Source organism: Myotis yumanensis, unplaced genomic scaffold (genome assembly GCF_028538775.1).
Source record: "Myotis yumanensis isolate MYYU_CA2020_CCGP unplaced genomic scaffold, mMyoYum1.0.hap1 SCAF_11, whole genome shotgun sequence".
NCBI lineage: Eukaryota > Metazoa > Chordata > Mammalia > Chiroptera > Vespertilionidae > Myotis > Myotis yumanensis.
In genome coordinates, this window is record NW_027223762.1 from 72,697,327 (window position 1) to 72,716,658 (window position 19,332).

At 44.0% G+C, this 19,332-nt stretch overlaps 1 pseudogene; it reads left to right on the top strand.

The window, feature by feature from the left end:
• Positions 1-12,331: 12,331 nt before the first annotated feature.
• On the top strand, positions 12,332-13,623 carry LOC139019335 (F-box only protein 31 pseudogene; annotated as a pseudogene).
• The last annotated feature ends 5,709 nt before the right edge of the window (positions 13,624-19,332 follow it).

The window sequence follows — 19,332 nt, forward strand, 5'->3', positions numbered from 1 at the left end:
CCACCAGCTCTGTGGCAAGCACTGCCAACGGCTACTCGTCCCACATTCCAAATGGCTCCTCACCCCACATTCTAAACTGCTATTTGCACCACATTCTAAACTGCTATTTGCTCCACATTCGAAAAAGGCTCTTTGCCCCAAATTCTAAACGGCTCTTGAGCCTGTATTCCTAACTGCTCTGGGCCCCGTACTCCAAAGGGCTCTAGCAGGGAACACAGCTGTGTCAGGGGCTGTGGCAGCTCCCTGTCAATGCTCAGTGCTTTGGAATACACAAAAATTATGACACACTCCCTATGAAATTTAAAATCTTTCTGGGCACATGAAATAGGAGGAAATATAAAAGGTCTATGTCTACATCCTATGTACTTATAAATGTAAATTAACCACTTCAACATAATTTTGCCAATCTCCATTTTTAATTATTTTTTCCATCAGCCAAATTGCAGAAATTTGATCAGTTCCTTTGAAGTAACCATTCATTTTATTTTGTTAAGTCTGACCTAGTAGCTCAGCTTGGGAGTTCTCTTTCCCATCACAGTGAACGGAGACCCTCCAGTTAGTAGTTGACACAGTACAACACCTAAACCCACCAGTCAGCTGCCTACAAAACAATTTCATAGAATAGTAACTAGTAAGTCATTTAGAGGAAAGAAAAATGAACAAAATAAAGCTGCATATTTGGGAAATATTTGAACAAAAAGAGCCTGTGCATAGCTTTCTGTGCAAGGAGCATTAAACTAGCACATGCAAGAAAGACATTTAGAGAACAGATATGCAGGTATGTCAGAACAAATTTAAACATCTAGGCTGTCAATCAATGAACTAAAAGTGTTTTAATTATTTTCTAAACTAGTAATGGTTTTATTTTGGTTAACTAAAAAATTTATTTTGATTTAAAATAAATTTAATTTTTTTAAGTAAATGAAATCTTTGGACTTATGATAGAGGGGGGGACAAAGTACCAATTAGCATTTTTAGTAACTATCCAGCTCCAATAAATATTACAAATTCCTTAAAGTCAAAGAACAAAAATGAAAAAAAAGCCCACCTACAGATGTTATTTTTTCATAAGCACCTAAATCAATTCCTCTTATAGAACCTTCCAAAAATCTAATAGCCTTCATTTGTGGGAAGCATGATGAGATTTAAAATAATGCAAAACAAAACGTGATCTAAATGGGAAACAAATTTATAAATGTAGTTACCTGAACTGAGAACACAGCAAATTACACATAACTTAGAGATTCTTGATATATGGAAAATTACTTCCATTATGATTATGCAAATCAGGATTTGAATAATGGTTGCCTATATGAGCTTATGCCAATGAGATATTAACTGGATGCTAAAATTTTAAACTCTCTGCTTCCAAATTTCAGGGCCAAGGTTTCAGAGAAATGCAGCCAAATTTATGGGACTAGGATTGTTGTAAAGAAAACATGTAACAGTGACATAGAAAACAGGGTCAGGCAGACTGAAACCACAAGAGTGCGTGCAAGCCAGGCACAGTGATGAGCACGTTGCACACATTATAGCTCATTCAATCAACTCAAAGGCCTCAAGGGGTCCCATCTACTCTCAATGACATAGCTGAACTTTGGACCTCAGGTATGCAGAAATTCTAGGAGGAATATAAGGTTTTCTTTCCTGAAACCCGGTTCCATGCCCTGGCTGCTGTGGCTCAATGTTGGCTGGAGCATCATTCCATACACTGAAAGGTTGTGGGTTTGATTCCAGTCAGGCCATATACCTAGGTTGTGGGTTCAATCCCCAGTCAGGCTGCATATGGGAGGCAACCAAGCAATGTTTCTCTCTTACCTAAATGATTCATTCTCATTCTCTCTTTCTCTCTCTCTCTCTCTCTCTCTCTCAATCTCTGTCTCTCTATCTCCCCCCACCCCTCTCTAAAATCAATAAGCATATCCTCAGGTTAGGATGAAAAGAAAATTGGTTCTATTAGATCTCAGAAAACTTAGAAAGTAATTTTCAAATTTTAATAGTTATAAATTCCTGCCGAAATTCTCAATAGTTTCAGAGAATACCTTGACTCGAACTAAACCAACAATTCAATTATTTTATTTATACAAGCAGTTTTACTGCCATCTGAGTCAGACCCTCAGAATGCTCTGCTGTTGGATTGGAAATCAATAGATACAGCTCTACAATCAGATTCCTAGTTGTGAAAAGTTGAATAATAGTCTTTAAACATATAATGAGTCATTAGCGAACATCTCTACACTTAAGATATGTGGAAAGTACATGTGGGATTTTGCAAGGGAATGAGGAAGAGGGGAAGGTAAGAAACAAAAAATAGTCAGAATCCCTTACTTGGAGAAAGTTATTAATAAAGCAAAAGTGCTCACAACTGGACAGCCCTAACCGGTTTGGCTTAGTGGATAAAAAGTCAGCCTGCAGACTGAAGGATCCCTCCCAGGTTTGATTTCAGTCAAGGGCATGTACCTTGGACGCAGGCTCAATCCCCAGTAGGGGACGTGAGGAGGCAGCTGGTTGATGTTTTTCTCTCATCGATGTTTCTAACTCTCTGTCCCTTTCCCTTCCTCGTTTTAATAGCCATTAAATATATATTTTTTAAAAAAGATAAAGAACTGGACAGGTGTGTACCCTTTCATTCATGAAATAAAAATATGTGACCTAGATTTTGTAACATAATTACTTAGAAAGCCTCTTCCCAGCCGTCATTTTGCAAATACAAAGAAAGTGGGAAGGAAAAAATTGAGCTCTTTAGAGCAGCGGTCACCCACCTTTCGGACCTCACGGACCACCAACGGTCTGCGGCCACCGGTTGGCGATTGCTGCTTTAGAGGGCTAACGAAAAGAGAGACTATCTTGGATTTTCTTTCTCCAAGGACTGTTACAATGATTATTCCTGTGGGAGAGATAATCAACAAAGTCTCCAGTATGTCTACAAAGTTAAAAGCACAATTGGAAATAAAAAATAGGAAAGATTCCCTTTTCAATGCCCTCTTAGAAAGCAAATATCAACCTAAGGTGACACAGCCAACTATATGTCCCATGTATTTTTCTAACAAAAATCAATAATGCCAGCGCTGTCCAAAATCATCAAGCGCGACTCACATAGGAGCAGTGGACAGTCTGCGCATTCAGTGACACCTCTGCACTGTGCTGTGGCTCAGCTGAGTCCTAAAAGAGCAGGTCCCATGCAACAGAAAATGAATGATTTTGGTTTTATATAGAGTTACCACTGGTGCTTTGCTCAAGATACAAATCCTTTTCATGCAAATAATGTAAAAATTATTATATGAAGAATCAGTTGCTTTTGAAGTTTCCTTTAACAAAGTGTTACTCTATAAAACCAAAGATGATCCTCAGGCGTAAACCTTGAAAAAAGGGAAATCCAGAATGTCCCAACCTTTCTATTATTTTTTCCCTCTACAACCCTAGATACCATAATGTGCTCATGTATACAAAGCAAAGGAGAGAAAAAGTAAAGATAAGGCAACACCAGAAAGAGGACTCTGTTGGAAACTCTACCTAAGTTATTAGCTAGGATTCTTATTATACAGTTTATAGTGATATATAAAGATGTGTCAAAAAGAGAACATACCTTGTCATGTCCTGAATCTCCCCCTCTGACAGTATCTGGTGCCATGTGTTCAATAGTGCCACAGAACAAACACAACAAATCGAGGAGGTACGACAGGCGACAGTTTCTGGTGGGAGGCAGGAAATGTTGTAGGTCATATTTTACGAACTACTAGAGGCCTGAGCCGGGCTTGCACCCTCTCACAGTCTGGGGCTCCCTGTGGGCAGTTGGACATCCTTAGCTTTGCTGCAAAGGCAGGCTCCTGCCACTGCCACTGCCCCTGCACTCGCCAGCTGTGAGCCCAGCTTCTGCCTGAGCTGCTCCCCCTGTGGGAGCATACTGACCACCAGAGGGCAGCTCCTGTGTTGAGCATTTGCCCCCTGGTTGGCAGTGCATGTCACAGTGTCATAGCTTGGTCTTTCTGCCATTAGGTTGATTTGCATATTAGCCTTTTATTAGATAGGATGATATAAAAAGGCTAGGAAAACATAGCTAAATTCTATTGTGATTACTGTTTATTGTAGCACCTAAAAAGAAATAAATGAAACACAGACCATATTTTATTTTTATTTATACATGTATATATCATAATTAAGTAGTTTTAATATATTTATTAGCATTGACCTATGACACCAGGAGGTCACAGTTTGATTAGAGTCAGGGCACATCTAAATATCCTGTTTTGTTTTGTTTTTTAGGAAAATCTTTATTGCTGAGAGCATTATAGATGCCCCCCTTTGCCCTTCAGGGCCCCCATCCACCCAGATCCCACCCCACTCCAGGCCTTCACCACCCTATTGTCTGTGTCCATAGGTAATGCATATATGCATATAAGATTTTCCTTAATATCTTCCTATTCTCCTTTCCTCTGAGATTTGTCAGTCTGTTCTGTTTCCATGCCTCTGATTCTATTTTATTCATCAGTTTATTTTGTTCATTAGATTTCTTGTTCATTTATTTTGATTTTTAAATTCAGTTGCTGATAGATATGTATTTATTGCCATTTTGTTGTTCATATTTTTTTATCTTTTTTTCTTCTGCCTCTTCTTCTTCTTAAAGAATACCCTTCAACATTTCATGTAATGCTGGCTTGGTGGAGATGAACTCCTTTAGCTTTCTCTTGTCTGTGAAACTCTTTATCTGACGTTCAATTCTCAATGATAGCTTTGCTGGGTAGAGTAATCTTGGTTATAGGTTCTTGCTATTCATCACTTTCATTATTTCTTGCCACTCCCTTCTGGCCTGCAAAATTTCTGTTGAGAATTCAGCTGACAGTCATACGAGTGCTCCCTTGTAGGTAACTAAATGCTTTTCTCTTGCTGCTTTTAAAATCCTCTGTTTTTCTTTTAACTCTTGGCATTTTAGTAATGATGTGGACCTCTTTGGATTCATCTTGTTTGGGACTTATTGTGTTTCCTGAACTTGCAAGACTCTTTCTTTCACCATGTGGGGCAAGTTTTCTGTCATTATTTATTCAAATAGGTTTTCAAGATCTTGCTCTCTCTTTCTTCTCCTTCTAGCACCCCCATAATGGGAATGTTGGTACACTGGAAGTTGTCTCAGAGGCTCCTTGCATTATCTTCATACCTTTTTATTCTTTTCCCTTTTGTTCTTCTTATTAGGTGTCGTTTGCTTCCTCATATTCCAAATCATTTATTTGATTCTCAGAATCCTCTACTCTACTGTTGAATTCCTGTAAATTATTCTTTATATCACTTAGTATATGCTTAATTTCTGACTGGTCCTATTTTTATGTCTTTGGCATTCTCACCAAGATCCTTGAAAGTCTTACTAAGACCCTTGAATCTCTCATTAATTCCTTTGAAGCTCTCATTAAGTCCCTTGAATCTCTCGTGAAGATCCTTGACTAACCTTAGAACCATTGTTTTGAACACTGTCTCCAGTAGTTTGCTTACTTCCATTTCTTTCATTTGTGACATGTTTCATTGTCTCTGCATTTTGGCAGCTTCCCTGTATCTGTATTTGTTTCTATGTATTAGGTAGAACTATTATGTCTCCTGGAATTGGTAGAGAGAACTTGTGTATTAGGTTTCCTGTAGGGCCTAGTGGCTCAGACTCCCCAGTCACCTGAGCAGGGCACTCTAGGTATGTTCCTGTGTGTGCTGTGTGCTCTGCACAGTCTTGTTGTAGTTGAGACTTGACTGCCGTTGGCATCACTGGGAGGAACTGATTTCCAGGCTGATGGGCTATAAGGACCAGTTGCATCCAAAATGGAAGAGCTGCTGTGCAGGAGACACCCATATGGAACAGGACTTGTTTCAGTGGGGCTTTGGTGCTCACTGAGTCAGCTCGAGTGTGTTGCTTGTGGATGTGCAGAGCTGTAATTTGCTATGATATGAAGCTGTCCACCAGTTTCACTGGTTTTGGGGCCTCCAAGAGGTGTAAAGTCAGCCACTTCCTGGGGCCACCTAGCAGGAGCTAGAGAGAGATCTGCAGATGGCTGCTATTTGTTTTGGGCTAGGAAGTGCCCAGGTAAGACCCAGCTGTGAAGCAAAACAGGCTGGTGCTAGTGCAGAGTCTTGGGCCTTTTATTGATAGGTTCGATGCCAGCTGCTGCTTGTTTGAGATTTTAGTAAAGTCTAAAGCCTGAGCCAAGATAGGCCACTCATATGGAAAATTGGCTACAAACAGCTTGGGTAGGGCTGCCAATTGGATGGAGTGTTGTCTCAGGGAATAACCAGGGGGGATAAAACAGGAAGAGCCACGCTGACGGAAAGTCTGATATGGCTGCCAGTCAGCTTTGTGACTGGGGAGGTCCCAGCACAGGAACAATGAACCTTGTGAGCACACACTTGACAATCATGCTGGCAAGGTACTCTCAGGGATCCTTCTTTTCAACAAAATTAGATGTTTATGTTGAAAGAATCAGTACTTTAAAAATTAATGCATAAGTCAGGCCAGTGTCGCTCTGTGGTTGAACATTGAACTATGAACCAGGAGGTCACAGTTCAATTCCAGTCAGGGCACAACCCCAGCATTTCTGGCTCATTTCCCAATAGGGGGCATGCAGGAGGCAGCCCATCAGTTATTCTTTCTCATCATTGATGTCTCTCTCTCTCTCTCTCCCTCTCCCTTTCTCTCTGAAGTTAACAGAAACATATTAAAAATTAACACATAGATATACATATGATAGTGTGTACACTACCACAGGGCATAATCTTTGCAAACCTGTCTGAGTGTACAGTACTGATGCACAACAGGACTGGTGAATGAACCACAGAGCAATCTGCCACAGCACTCAAACCTCCCGTGTAAGTACACCATCTCATCTCCTACAAGGTGGTGTGCTTTGATCAGCAGCCATCTGGTTCCCTGGAAAAACAGCACTGTTAGAAGTGTTCAAATGCATCTCTGTCCGTAACCCTGCACAAGGATGCATATCTAACAGCACTCATTCTGAACTGCAGGCTGAGACTGGAGGAGGAGGAGGGAGAAGTAGGATGGCTTGGATGGATGTCAACGGTCCAGTCAGGAAGTGAGACCTAGGCCTTGAGGAACACAGCTGTGCCAGACAACTAGCAGGTATGACCAGCCACTCGGACACTGGATGAGAAAGATTTAAACATTGGGGAACAAAAGCCGGAAAAAGAAACTGGGGGGAGAGCAGGTTAGCGGGGGCTAGTTAAATTGTGGGTGCAGGTGAGCTCAACAGGTTAGACTGTAAACACTAAATGCTAGAAGACCCCAGAGAAAGGCACTGATGGGCAGGGTGGGACAATGACTTCACAGAGGCCAGATCCTATAGACTTGGAATATTCTTTAGTTAACACATAAATGTAACCTGTAAACTCCCCATTCGAGCCCCTTTTAAAGATAAACCTGAAGAGGCACTATATTATGTTCAAATATAACTTAAAAAAGAAATTGGAATTCTTTAGATATCAAGAAAAACTCATGCATAACACCCACTCAAGTTGGATATTTTAAACAAGTGAATGAGATTATTTAATTATATCAAATTTTCTCAAATTTTAAATTTAATTGATGTCTTCAAAATAAAACTTAATATAGCATTTAAAAATAGCAATACCGTTCATGTTACTGAGGTTATTTAAGCTCTTACATTCATTCGATGGGATTTTAACACAAATCAGCAGAGACCTGGTTTTATTTTTAAGTGACTCAAGCGCCATTCAGTGACTCACGCCAAGGGCTTCATGCTCCTCTCATCCCGGGAGGACCTTCCTGGCCCCACAGAACTGAGGTTCCCTGGGCGCAGCGTCGGGAGAGCTCCTCGCTGGGCACAGGCTTCAGGGGCTGCCATGGGCTGAGGCCCCGCAATGGCTTCCCTGGAACTGTCATTGCTGGTGCCCTTCACGCCACGAGTGAAGGTGAAGTGAGAAGTGGCCATAACCTCAGGCCCACGGCTGTCCCCGCATCTCCCTGCGATCCTGTCCTGGCCAGAACCACGTGGCTGTGGGGGGGGTCCCAGTCTGACACAGGAGGTGGGGGGGCGTGGCGCTGGGAAACTCTGGAGCCACACGGGCACGAGGAAGGCCCGGGCTCCGTCACACTCTGCAGGGAGCCTGGCGAGGTGAGGATGGAGGGAACCCGAACCTCAGAAGGCGGCTCCCTACGCAGCTGGTGCCCGCAGAGCGGGGGTCCCACCGGGATGACCGAGCCCAGCCTGCCCTACCCTGGCCTGGCCTGGCCTCCTTCTGGGGGAGGGAATGGACCACCTGCAATGGGCGCTGCTCCGCCACGGGGCTGGCCTAGGAGGCCCCAGCAGGGACTCCTCACCGCGGGCTTAGCTTCTCTAGGGCCCCGCCTGCCGCCCTCTTTGCTCCATCCCAAGGTCCCATGCCTGCCTCACGCTTCCTGAGGCCATGAGCACTGGAAAGCCACCATCTTCCAGAGGCAGGGACTCTAACTTCCGGCAGGGGCGGGACTTCCTGGGGAGAGCAGGGAGCAGCTAGGGGCGGGATGACGCCCCCTTCTGGCCAGAGGGCAGCAGCCCCGGAAACTCGGTCACAGTGAGTCTCCTCTCAGAAGCCTGGTCCACTGATGTGCTGAGATCAGAGCTAGGCTCTCACTTCAAGTCAGGCGGATCTGGCTTCTCCTATGGTGACTGGCACTTAGGGCATGTGAAGTGCATATTTGAGCAAAGATCAATTTAAATCAGGCAGCATGCAATCTAGTAGATAAAAAGGAGTTCTGTGAAGCTGTACAAAATGAAACATTTTTATAGCCAGAATAGAATGGGGAAAGAATGTTATAGTAAGCAGAGAAGTAGGCTGCTGGAGGCAAAGTTACATTTCTCTAGTCTAGGGGGTGGTGCGGGTCTATCTAGTGCTGATCAGGTGATTTCTGATTGACTGGTTTAAGGGTACATTTCTGGTTAAGTCTTGGCTTTGGTGATGTGGGACTTAGTAAAAGCAACTCCATTTTTGGCCTGTTGTCTTGTTTTTAACAATTCCCCTCCTTCTGATCAGATTATCAGCCACACAGAGAGATGTGGTCAATATTTAAGGCATTGGCATGATTCGTGCTACTGATTTGGAGTCCTCCATTATTTTTTTTGCTGAGTCTGTGGGGTATTCACAGGTAATGCTGTCGGGTTCACATTTTTAAATCAGTCATTCTCCTTGCTCTTTTTTTGATGTTCTAATCTTAGGGAGATCATCTTCTTGGTGGTTACTGGCTGTGAACACGCGTTTACAACTTTTGAGGTACCAAGGAGACTAATGATTATAAGCATGACTAGAGGTCAAGTGCACGAATTTGTACACATAAAGGGTCCAGCCTGCCTACCCTGATTGGGGCCATCTCAATGGGCCAGGGGGAGGGGATGAGAGAGTTTGGCCGGCTGGCTCCGCCCCCTGGGTCAAACTCCCAGTAGAGGGGCCAATTTGCATATTAGCCTTTTATTATATTGGATAATTCTCAATGTCTGAAATTCATTTCTGAGCCAAACCAATTAGGATAAAGTAAGTTTTAAAAAGACCCAGTTTTAAGGACTGACTTTCTTAAGCCAACTGGCTTCTTCTTATGTAGCTGAGTCTCAACTTCCTCAGAAGTGGCAATCCAACATATGAGGTTACCTTTCTTGCTCACGCATTTTGTAATAGAGATAACATGAGCTTATTTGACTTTTAGTAAACCTAGGTGGAATAAAGTATTATATTTAATTCTAATAACTCTAAAGACATGCCTGCTTTATTTAAACTAACAAACTTAAACTAGAAGTTTATCTTAGATCAAGTGACCTTGACAAACATTTGGTAAGACTCAAAGTCTTTGCTTTTTAGGTCGAATAAAGGTTAAACATTTAAAACAAAATAAATAAAACCTTTTATAATCTATTATCAAGAGCAGACCAATAGTCCAGGAACACTTTGTCCTCCTAGCTGATGAAAACAGTAGACTTACGTAAAAGAAAAACTTAATTTTCTTTCATTATGTGTTTTTAGTAGTCTCTATATTTTTGAGGGTATATACTTGATTTCAATAGAGCTCTTTAAAAATGAATTTTGGCTATACCATTCAGAGAAAGAAAAAAATGACCCATGTTTAACATATAAGCATGCATAGACATGCAAAAATATATAGACCAATGCTGCCAGAGATCTTGTAGCTTTCATTTTAAAATCTTAACTATGAGACAGGTACAACAATGCACAGCTCACTAGTTTAAAAACGAACAGTTGGATCAAAACTGTGTTTCTGGCAGATGGGTAAGTTAAGGTTACTTGGTCAAGTGACAGATGGCTGAAGCTTTTTGCTAATATTTGTGAAGGAGATTTTTAAGGTTTTTGTTTGTTCTTGCCACATATAGCAGGTCCTCGCATAATGTTTTGTTTAACACTAAACATTTTGTTATAACACTAATGAATTGCCCCAGGGATTTAACTCATTTTTTTTATATATATCAATAAGGCTGTGGTAAAATTGTAATTATTATGCATCATTTTGCTGCAGTTCCAAGAACCTAATGACATTGTTAAGTGAGGACTTAATATAATTTTATAAAGGCTGTGGACAAGACTTTCAAGAAGAGTGCCTTTATAAGAATCTATATTTTTAAAAGCCTCTTTCCCACTTTTATTTACCTCCATCTCCTTTGATTGTGGGCAGTGTTTTACTTACCTTTTGGGGTGTTTACATCATAAATAAGCTCTTCCTAAAATTGTTCATGTTTCTATTTCATAATCCATTAATTTTATTTTCTGCAAGTATAGATTTTTCATTGCACTCTAAAAACAAATTACTTTCTGACTAAAATGACAGATATTCCATGCTTATAGTAAATTCCCTTCATGTTCTATAATATAGCAGAAACACTCTACATACTAGCAAGTACTAAAACATTATTGTTTGCAAAAAGGCAGAGCTAGTCTCCTTTCAGCCTCTGATCATAGCTTGCCCATCCATCAGTTAGTACATCATCTTGTTTTATATGTGTCTCTATTTAAAGACATCTTAGTTGTGACTGGCTTTTTTCACTTAGCATAACATTTTGAAGTTTTATGTATGCTATATTCTAGTGTATGGTTATACCACATGTTGTTTACCCATTTTTCAGTTGATGAGTATTTCGGTTGTTTCCGGTTTGAGGCTCTTATGAATAACACCGCTGTGAACATTGTGTACAAGTTTTTTGTGTGAACATGTTTCCATTTCTTTTGGGTATGTACTTAGATGTGAAACTTCTGGGCCATCGGGTGACTCTCGTTTTCCAACATGGCCCCGCTATTTTACATTTTCACCAGCAATGTACGAGGGGTCCGATTTTTAAACGTTCTCATGAATGTTTTTTATTTTATTTTATTTTTTAATCTTTAATTTCTTTATTGGTTAAGGTATTACAAATGTGTCCTCATCCCCCCAATAACCCGCAACCTCCCCACCCACTCATGTTCTCATCCCCCTGTTGTCCATGTCCATTGGTTTGGCTTATAATGCATGCATACAAGTCCTTTGATTGATCTCTTCCCCTTACCCCCACCTTCCCCTACTTTCCCTCTGGGGATTGATAGTCTGATCACTGTTTCTCTCTCTTTGGATCTGTCCCTGTTCATCAGTCTATGTTGTTCTCTATATTCCACAAAGGAGTGAGATCATGTGGTATTTATCTTTCTCTGACTGGCTAATTTCACTTCGCATAATGCTCTCCAGTTCCATCCATGCTGTTGCAAATGGCAAGAATTCCTTCTTTTTTTACCGCAGTGTAGTATTCCATTGTGTAGATGTACCACAGTTGTGTTTATTTTTTACTGCATTTCTGGGAAATGTCTCCCCCATAACCCCCCCATAGGCATTTCCCTGGTGGCACCTCCCTACAGAAAGCAGATTAGTGACTGCCTGGGGTTAGGGTGGGAGGACAGGGTGGGGCACTGGGAAAGGGAGGCAACTGTTAACTGGTATGGGTTTAAAGTCCTACAATTGGCTCCTCTCTGAGAGGGCGTGGCTAGGCACTAGAGGGCGTGGTTGGACTCTAGGGCGGGCCCAGCCAGCTTAAAACCCTGCTGAGGGGTGGCTGCCCACACTGTGGTGGCTGTTACGCGTGGAGGCATGGAGGAGTGCGCTTGCCTCTGCGAAGTGGGCTCTTTGCTGGAATGTCGGTGTCATCAGGAGTGTCAGGGCCCAGCTGAGAGGGCAGAGGCCAAGGGCAAGGAGTGTCAACAGGATTGCCAGGGCCCAGCTGAGACGGCAGCGGCCTAGGGCAAGCCAGCACTGGCAAAAAAGCACCTCGAGGCGGACACGGAAGGGCGGTGCTGTGCGGGGAGTGGAGGAATCTCGAGCCCCATGCCGCCCCCGTACTGCTCGCTGCAGGACCTGCCAGTGGAGATGCTAGTGAAAATCTTCGCCTTGCTCCTGGGCACTGACCAGCCCAGCCTGGCCCAGGCCTGCACCAAATTCCACCACATCCTGCACACCGACAGCATCTGGAGACGGCGCTGCCGTGAAGAGTATGGTGTTTGTGAAACCTTGCAGAACCTGAAGATGATCGGTATGTCTTATCGAGAAGTCTATGTGAAGCTGTGCCACCCATACAGAAACATTTTGGGATTGTGGCAGCTAGATAAAGACTATGGAACACTGCTGAATGTAGTGGTAGATGGCTTATGCATTACTGGTGGGACGAGCAGGCCTTCCCATAACACCCATGTGGATGACCCAATGCAATTCAAGCCCTCCTTTAGAATTCGCCTGACAGAAAGAAAATCAGCCACGCTGGAGTACCTGGATGACTTCTACAGCTTTTCCCACAGCCGCCACCTGCAGATTCAGAAGGACAGGTTCAGCATCCAATGGATCCAAAGAGACCACCGAATGGATTTACCACCGCAGATTAGGAGAGAACGGGGGCTGGAGCTGGTGCGGGAGGACAGACAGCAGTATGACTGGGTGACCTACTGCCGCCTCTACCTCCCGCCAAGCCACCCGGGCGACCTCATCAGGCCAGGCCTCTTCCAATTCAAAGACGAGAGCTTCAGACCAAAGAAGGTTGCCATACTCAGCTTCCATGGGAAGTATGCCAGGGTCACCGAGATCAGGGGAGGGTTAATCTGGACGTTTGAGATCCACCTCAGGAGCGAGATGGCCAGATCTTCTGCAACTTCAATGAGCTCTCCCGCGTGATCCGGGAGATTGAAGAGCAGGTGATCCAGAAGCAGCAGCAGCAAGAAGACGGGACTGAGGAAAGCCAGGGCCATGGCTGGCAGAGCCCTGCCCAGCCCAGCGTCGGGGAGTCCGGGGCTGCAGCTTGGGAGGAGCAGCCTGCTCCGTTTGTTCTGCCTGTGAGCGTGAGATCAAGAGACCAGAACTACCCCCGAACCTGCAGGATGTGTTTCTATGGCATGCACAATGTTATCTTAAGTGGCTTCCACAACCTCATGCGCCTCCCTGGAGTCATCATCCTGTTCAATGAGAACCACCTCGGGTTCATCTCGCTGGAGGAGAAATACTTCATCCTGCTTGGCAGAGTCCAGAACACCTTCCAGAATGTGGAGGCGCCATCCCCGCAGGCCTTCCTGGAGCTGCTCTCGAACGTTCAGTCCAGACACCCTGTGATGAGCAGCTTCCATGCACTTTGAAGATTTGGCCTTCTGACCAGGTTACCCACCTTTGTTTGTTTTTTAAATCCTCACCCGAGGATATTTTCCCATTGATGTTTAGAGAGAGTGGGGGAGAGAGGGAAAGACAGAAATAATCCATGTGAAAGAAACACATCAGTTGTTTGCCTCCTGCCCAAGCCGGGACCTGGGCCAGGCTGGGTATGAGCCAGCAACTGAGGTAGAAATAAACCTTAGACCAGTGGTCTCAACCTTCCTAATGCCGCGACCCTTTAATACAGTTCCTCATGTTGTGGTGACCCCCAATTTCATTGTTACCAGTTGAACATAATTAAAGCATAGTGATTAATCACAAAAACAATATGTGTTTTCCCATGGTCTTAGGTCTTCCCATCCACAGGTCCAGGCTCTATCCACTGAGCCAAACCAGCTAGGGCTGAGCATGTCCTTTTAAAAAGAAAGAAAGAAAAAGGAAAGAGCCTAAAGGTAGATAGTGGTAATTGTTAGATTGTACAACTCTGAATATAATAAAAACCACTGAATTGTACATTTTATTTTATGTTTTTAATTAAATCTTTATTGTTCAGGATTATTACAGTTGTTCCTCTTTTTTCCCCAAATAGCTCCCCTCCACCCAGTTCCCACCCCACCCTCTGCCCTTACCTCTCTTTCCCACTGTCCTCATCCATAGGTGTATGATTTTCATCCATTCTCTTCCTGCACCCCCACACCGCTTTCCCCCTGAGAATAGTCAGTCCACTCCCTTTCTATGCTCCTAACTCTATTATATTCACCAGTTTATTCTGTTCATCAGATTATTTATTCACTTGATTTTTAGATTCACTTGTTGATAGATGTGTATTTGTTGTTCATAATTTGTATCTTTACCTTTTTCTCCTTCCTCTTCTTAAAGGATACCTTTCAGCATTTCATATAGTACTGGTTTGGTGGTGATGAACTCCTTTAGCTTTTTCTTATCTGTGAAGCTCTTTATCTGACCTTCAATTCTGAATGATAGCTTTGCTGGGTAAAATAAAGTTGGTTGTAGGTTCTTGGTATTCATCACTTGGAATATTTCTGGCCACTTCCTTCTGGCCTTCATAGTTTCTGTTGAGAAATCAGCTGACAGTCCTATGGTTACTCCCTTGTAAGTAACTGACTGTTTTCCTCTTGCTGCTTTTAACACCTTTTGTACAGCTCACGAGCTTTCTCGTGTTTCGCGTGCCATCTGTTAAGGACCGCTCATGAGTTTTCTCGTTTTTCACGTGCCATCTGTTATAGACCTTAGATGTCAACACACTGTCTTGTCCACATCGAATGAAGCGATCTCATTGGTGGAAACCGTACAGGTCAATCTATGAAAAACTATATAATTGCACGAACACATAAAGCATTGCAGTTACATTGTATTTTGGTCATTCTGTCTGTTCAGAATGGTTTACATATTTTTAAATGGGTTTACTATTTTAACCAATAGGAGGGCAGAGCTGCATCTAACACATATGTTTGAATTTCACTCATTCCTCAATGACTCAAGTGACTTCTTTGCCATATGGAACTATTGGTTTTGAATACTGGAAGCAAAATTGTTTTTCTCAATTTTTATCTTATGTACAATTGAAATAAACTGGTACCATATTAACACAGGTTTAATCTGCATTTCTTACATTGCCCATCACTCTTTTTAAGTCTAAGCATTCAATAATACATTAAGTGAAGTCTAGGTTTGTAGTACTTGCCATCTTCCCTGCTGTAAATGTTCTCATCATCATCAGAGTCAAACTGCTAAAATGATAGCACTGAACATGGACATGATAAGATATTTCAGTAGAACATCATATATTTTATTTCCAACATACTGATACAGTAGCAGCAAATATGCTCAAGACAAGACCTTTCATAATTACAGAGTAAAATAATTGGGACGTGGCAAGTTTTATACATTACTAAAAGTTTGTTTAAGTACAATTGATTTAACTGTAAATTTTTTGAAACATTCACTTTTGGTGGTTCCATACATGCCTGCATCCCTGAACCCAACTTCCTCCTGCCCTCCTCAGTGCTTCTTCCTCGGCATATGGAATAACTGCTGCAAGGACATATTCCACCTTTGTAATCAGTTATTTGAAATATCCTCCCCAATAAAGAGAGAATATACAAATGGACTGTCACACCGTCACAGAGATGGCTGCGCCCACAGTGGAGGCCATGTTCTGTAATGAGTCTTAACAAGCAATCAGCAGGAACTTGAGGCTGCATGGCATCTGGCCGGGGCAGGGACCTGAGGTTGTGCCCCCGACCCAGTGGGGCTTGACAGGGGACCTCAGACTGTGCCCCCTGCAGAAGGGCTAGACACGGGACCCCATGTTATGCCCCCCCCCCACCCAGTTGGGCTTAACAGAAGAAGGTTGGGCCAGCCAGATCTGGATCTTGTCCAATGGGAGTGGGACAAGATGGGTCTGGGTCTCAAGCAATTTTGAGGTGCCACGGGTGGACGGGCACTTGACTCTGGGTCCTGCAGTGCACCCCAGACTCTGACAGGAGGAATATTTTTCATATACATTTTACTAATTTTCTTTCATCTTTGACACATCTATTATAGAGAAAGGGCAAATAGCAATATTAAAATATTTCCTCCTCTTTGCCGAAACCGGTTTGGCTCGGTGGATAGAGCCTCAGCCTGTGGACTGAAAGGTCCCAGGTTTGATTCCGGTCAAGGGCATGTACCTGGGTTGCGGGCACATCCCCAGTGGGAGATGTGCAGGAGGCAGCTGATCGATGTTTCTCTCTCATCGATGTTTCTAACTCTCTATCTCTCTCCCTTCCTCTCTGTAAAAAATCAATAAAATGTATTTTTAAAATATTTCCTCCAATTAATTCCCTTTTAATTTGCACAAATTTTGTGCACTGGGCCACTGGTATCCATATAAAGGAAACACATATAAAACCCAATGAATCCTATTCTTGCCATACACCATTACCTATTATCATGGAGATTCTTGTATCTCTCCATTTTCCAGTACATTAGTGGGTTATTTTACTTAAAATCCCAGATATATGTGGCCATGCATGGATAGCACAGTGGGTCAGAGACTCATCTTAGTAATGCCAACGTTGCATGTTCCATCCCAGGTCAGGACAATAACAAGATTCAACCAAAGAATGTATAAAATTCTCCGAAACCGGTTTGGCTCAGTGGATAGAGCGTCGGCCTGCGGACTGAAAGGTCCCAGGTTCGATTCCGGTCAAGGGCATGTACCTGGGTTGCAGGCACATCCCCAGTGGGAGATGTGCAGGAGGCAGCTGATTGATGTTTCTCTCTCATCGATGCTTCTAACTCTCTATCTCCCTTCCTTCCTCTCTGTAAAAAATCAATAAAACATATTTTAAAAAATTAGTGGAACAACAAATTGATCTTTCACCCTCTCTCCCCATTTTTCTCAGTCTCTAAAGTCAGTATGTTTAACTTATTCACCCAATCAGTCCACACAGATGTGAACACCAGCACAGCCCAGGGGCCCCGTGGTGACCAGAAGCCAGGGTTCTCATGAGGGCAGAGCACGACATGACTGAGGTGACACAGGGGAGGTGCTGCTGTCAGTGTAACTGGTGCGGAACTGGGGTGAGCTACACAACCATCCACGAGGAATGATGACGTCAGTGTGCTCCCTGAAACTAAAACCGAAGTGACCAGGAGAAGCTCTGGACCTGGACGAGCCCCTGTGGACTCTGCACCCTCCAGCCAGGTGTTGAGGTGGGGCTATTTTAGATTCAGGTGGTTGAGGAGCCAGATTGCTCTCAGGTGTCAAGGCTGGGAGCCATGGTGGCAGCTGGGCAGGTGGGTGTGTGCAGGCAAAAGCCCAGAGCAGTTGCCAGCAGAGCTGGTGCTGGGTCCTTTTGTGTGGATCTGAGGCTCTCTCTAGTCCAAACCCAGGCTGGTGGCCACTCAGTCCCATGGTTAGTGTGAAATGGACTAAGCTCTGCTGCAGGGGTGACTGTGGGATCTGACTAGGAGTTGGCATTTCCTCCAAGAAAATTTATGATCAAGGAAGGTGCAAACTATTACCTATAATAAGTGCTTCCACCATTGAGCTGCCCAGGGAGGGAGTGGGCGACCTCTGCACAGGCTGATTATCTGCCCAGCAGGAGGGTTGCTGGCTGCTGAGCCAAGTGAGCCTCTGGTGGGTTGGGGTGTCTTCAAGTTTAGAGACTAAAGGAGGTGGTAGATATTTATAAAACTGCTAAGAGAAAATGACCCTGATCTGTCCTTAATACGTAAACATCCACCCAGACGTGGCCAGTGTGCACAATGGTAAGAGCATCATCCCACACACCTGAAGGGGGTGCGTTAGATTCCAAGTCTTGGGCATGTACCTGGGTTGCAGGTTGGATCCCTGGCCCCCATTGGGGTACATGGTGGAAGCATGCAGTTGATGTGTCTCTCTCACATCAATGTTTCTCTCTCTTTCCCTACCCATCCCCTACCTTCTCTGTGAAAATCATAGAAAAATATCCAAATATGAGGATCTATATCATAAAAGGCCTGTGGTCATAATGCTGTAATGGCGTCACGACCAAATGGGAAGCAGCTCTCGTGGTGGGCAGGGAAGGGCAAGAGCTACTAGCCTTGGAGAGCTAAGAGCAGCAATGGGCGGGGTGGCCAGCTGAGGCTGGAGGAAGCGAGCTACTTGTACATGATTTCATGTGCACTCAGCCTCTAGTTAACAGTAAAAGGGAACTCCCCCCCCCCCCCACTGCGCTGAGATAGGTCATCTGCCTGCACAGCCCACCCTTACTCATTCTTCTCTGTCTTTGCCTAGGATATTCCCACTGCCTTTGGGACATGGTCTGTCCTTTCCAGGGGTTGGCAAAGCAGAACCTGAGAAAAGGCCCTGGTAGGAATTTGGGTTCTGTGTCTGCCTGAGAGGAGCTGGCCAGGGCTCTTCTGTCTCCACCCAGAGGTCTCTCCAGGCTGCTCTTCCCCATCCCCAAGTCACCTGACCCACTGCAGCTGCACCTCCTTCTGTATCTGGGGGCGCCTCCTGATTCTTTGGTTCCCCGGATCGGTTCATCTTTGGGAAGTCCTGCCTACAGCCATCCCACACACACCCCTGAGCCCCACTATAATTGTTTGAGTCTCTGTTTTTGCATTTTTGGGATAATTTCCCACTTTGATTTAATTAAAAATAAAGCCTCCCCTCCTTAGCCTCAGAACAGTATGCGAAGTTATGAATGAGGCTGTGACAGTTACAAGCACAGGGACACCTGTGTCTCAGTCATTGAGAAGCACTGTTGAGACTGAGACCTGGGGTGAGAGGAAAATCTGGAACCTTTCACATGGTGCACCTGCAGTTAAGTTGGCATTTCCCTACGTGGAGGTGCGCGGTCTCTGACCGAAGGTGCACTCAGGGAGAACAGGTGACTGAATTGCTTTAAAAGACCTGAGGCTGCTCCATAGGGCCTCTGTCATGTCACTTGAAAACCGCAGGCGTAGAGAAGATGGGAAATGGGAGTGGGGTTCATCTGGCAGGACAAAAACACGGCCCCATTCTGGGGACTAGGAGCCATGGAGAGACTCTGCAAGGCAGGCCCACCACCCAGGAGACCCTGAGTCACGTGTTGTGGGTTTGAGCCTGGCTTCTCTCGCTGAGCATGTTGTCAGGTTGGCCATGTTGCAGTGTGAATGACCTGCGTGTGGACACATCTGCTGGCTATTTGCTTCCCAGTGGG